The sequence below is a fragment of the Sphaeroforma arctica genome (assembly GCF_001186125.1).
Source record: "Sphaeroforma arctica JP610 unplaced genomic scaffold supercont1.211, whole genome shotgun sequence".
Taxonomy (NCBI): domain Eukaryota; class Ichthyosporea; order Ichthyophonida; genus Sphaeroforma; species Sphaeroforma arctica.
The window spans coordinates 109452-113265 of NW_014040347.1; positions in this window are offsets into that span (position 1 = coordinate 109452).

Sequence of the window (3814 nt, forward strand, 5' to 3'; positions counted from 1 at the left end):
AGAATAGCAAACTTATACGCACTACTAGCCAAGATAGGTCGTTCTTTACCTAGCCCTTATATCACAACCAGAATAGCAAACGTACTGCATCAACAGATAGGTCGTTCTTTACTGCCCTTATATACACAACCAGAATAGCAAACGTATGCATCAATAGATAGGTCGTTCTTTTCTGCCCTTATATACACAACCAGAATAGCAAACGTATGCATCAACAGATAGGTCGTTCTTTACTGCCCTTATATACACAACCAGAATAGCAAACTTATGCATCAACAGATAGGTCGTTCTTTACTGCCCTTGTATACACAACCAGAATAGCAAACTTATGCATCAGCAGACAGGACCAGAATAGCAAACTTATGCATCAGCAGATAGGTCGTTCTGCCCTTATATACACAACCAGAATAGCAAACTTATGCATCAGCAGATAGGTCGTTCTTTTCTGCCCTCATGAATACCCCGTGTGTCTTCCCGAGTGAGTGCTTACACGCGTGCTGTATTTTGGGCTGGTCTGGTCTGCTTCGGATGGAGCCAACAACAAACCAAAATAGATAATACTAGTTATGTAAGTATATGGCGATATGCACCATAGCAGCCGAATATCTTCCACATTGGCCCAAGGCGTATATCCTATCCACAAGAAGTAAATAAACTCAAGTACACTCAGTCGAGTATATGGTACATGCTGTGTGGTAATTGCATTACACGCACACTCAGTCGAGTATCTATAAATAGATCTCATATATCTATAAATAGACCGCTCTTCACTGCCCTCTTCACTGCCTCGTGCCTCTATGAGTCGGTGCTTGCCCGCGTGTCTTATCGCAGCGAGTTTGCGCTAGTCCACTTCAGACGGTCTCATCAACCTGAGATATGATATGCTTGCGCAAATACAATGCTCCTCTATGGCCGTACGTAGTTTCTTGCCCAGTGTCTTCTGTATGATGGGTATATCTACCTTCGGATAGCGTATGCACAGGACTATGTAGCCTACCAGACGCTTCCTTAGCATCGTGTGGCATACTAGTCGATCTGCAGGTCAACAACTATCTACGCGTCGTTGAATATGCCTCGCGAAAAAGCCAACATTGTAAACTGAATTGTTATTAATAGCACATTTGGTTTATTGAACTTCTCAATTTAAACTAATTTGCTAGTGAACCCCATGCAAACTCTGCCTATTCTAGGTCTGGCGAAAAAGTGCGCCGCGCTTTCGATTGCACAGTATAGTGCAGCAATAATACTCAACTCCTCCTTCTTCAATGTATAGCATCTCGAGTGTTTACAGTACACCTTATCATTTTCTCTTGTCGTTTAATACAGTCCAACCCCTTCTCGCCGCACGTGAAATGAACTCTAAAATAATTACCATCATCATCATCATCACTGGAGGCGTGATTGCGGGGTCTAACGCTCATGGAATCTCTCCAGATATCTTTATTTGAATCTGCAATATATGATGCGCAGGCTTCACATCACCTTCTCATGACTACTATCGCACTATAATGTCTTCTTCCTTCAGTATCTTTCAATTTATTTGAAAGGAACGTCAGAGGGGTTTGCTGTCAGCGGAATTTGGAACACATTGTATTTTTCCCCACATTATCAAAAGAGGGTACATTTCCATACAATAATTATAGGACAATTTTTATAGGTTCTCTTAACTTACTATAGTTTGGATCCATGACAATGGTAGCTTGGACCCAGAGTGTGCGAACTCAGAAATAGGTCGAATAACATCATCACATGTTTAAGCATGTATGTGTGTGAGAGTATATATAGATATAGATATAAAATCTGAACAGATAATGTTACGGGCGATTTCCTATGCTGCCTGTCGCCAAGGAGTCTGATTGATCAGTGTGCATGTTTGCTATACATCAGATATTTAATGGAAAATGCTAAAGATTTCGTTAGGCATGTGGGGTTGATTCTTCATGAGCACTGCTGTTAACTTTGCGACTGTACATCGATCTCAACGGTAGCCGGCTTTGTTGTACAAACATTCTTCTCCAGACAAGAGAGGGATTGAGCACGGCTCACCCCTTCCCCAGCATGTTATCAGCATTAGAGCTATACTTGTTTAATTGTTTAGACCTACGTTTACATCACTATCTAATTTATACTATGACCTGGCAGCAGCGTCGCGCATTCTATCTTCCTCGGCGATCCGGCCCGGGTCCTAAGAAGACGCACCCACTAACTAAAGTCCCGCTCAATGAAGCTGTGCTTTATAGACCACACGGTAGTGCAGTGTGATATCTTCCGCGGATGTCCACAGATGATATTTAATAGCCCCTAAGGTCGTCCGCGTGAGGAGTGGCTGAGAGGTGTGACCAAGGAGAGACAGCGGAGACGTGTGAGTATACATTGGCGGGGATATTTAATACTTGCATCGAATGTTCGCTTCCAACACAGGAATATGACTTATACCTTGGCGTCAAAGTGCACGCTCAACGTACACCCCGACGGAGAACAGTGGCAGAGTAAGGTGTATTGTGGAAAGCTTGTCAATCTATGCACATATACACCGGTCAATTTTATCAGTCAGGGGGGAACTAGAACGAAAACTGAGCATACGACACATGTACGACGGGAGCATTCGAATATGCTGACACGCCCTGAAACACTCACACATCCATTCGCTCATACATTTCTCAGCCAACGTTTGAAAGTGTTTGCAATGCTGTGCGTGCGAGGAGAAGACAGCCTTGCACACACACGGGTGTCGTTCTGGGGCAATATCACAGCTGGTAATTGCAGGGCGAGTTATAGAGTGAGCAATTAACGCCAGGGTATCCAGCGCGCGTACTCGAGGCTTCTATTCGAGTATTGGTACGATGGTGATAGATGCTAGAAACAAACTCCGTGTATTGGCATTTTGTTGACACATATGTACGCGGAGAGTACAAAGACTCAGCAAAGCAGCGAGGAGTGCGTTGTGTGTGTGTGTGAAGTTTGGGATACCTTGCCCATACAAAGCAGCTCCAAATAATCTCCGGGGGTGTCCTCCATTTCCTGCTGTGTGGCGTCGAATCGAAACAACTCTCTTAAGGTCGGGCCCACTTTCTCAACTATGTACCTGGATGCGCAGGGGTGGTGTTTTGACTATGAGTGTAACGATTTAAAACCATAATGCAAGTCATATGCAAGTTAGACTCGATGAACTGAAACGTCGAAGGACGTGCAGAAATCTCAGCCATGGACTGCACAGTGAGGTTGGAGTTAACTGGATGGGTCCCTTAAGCTATCAGGGCGCTCATATAATCAGTGCGAAGATTGGAGACGAGGCTATTTACACACACATACATAAAACAATACTATAAGTGAGATTGAAAATGGTGTGCAGGTGTAACATGTATCGTATGCAGTGAGTATTGAGCCTATAAAAGTTCCGAAAAAGAGTGTGATGTGACTAACGTAACCAGACCCGGCTCTGCCCTTGCGATTTTGCTGCTCGCTGCTAGGTATCGTTGTGGATGCAAATACCTACCAAAGTTGTTTCTAGACACCACCGCCCCTCTCCTTTCTCAGTAGTTCTAAACAGCACAATACCACACATACCTCAGTATCCGCCTCACCCGAAGAGCTCTACTAGCAGACAGGCGGTTGCTGCGGTGATCAAGTGCAAGGAGTGTGAAAAGTGTCAATCGTCGTGTCAATGCGACATCCGCCGAACAATCCAGATACTATGTGGCATGTCAACTGGCAATCGGATCATCATCTCGAGTAAAAGTTTGATGCAGTAAATATTGTATATTTAACACAGGCTGCCAATCAAATCATATATACATACACACACACACACACA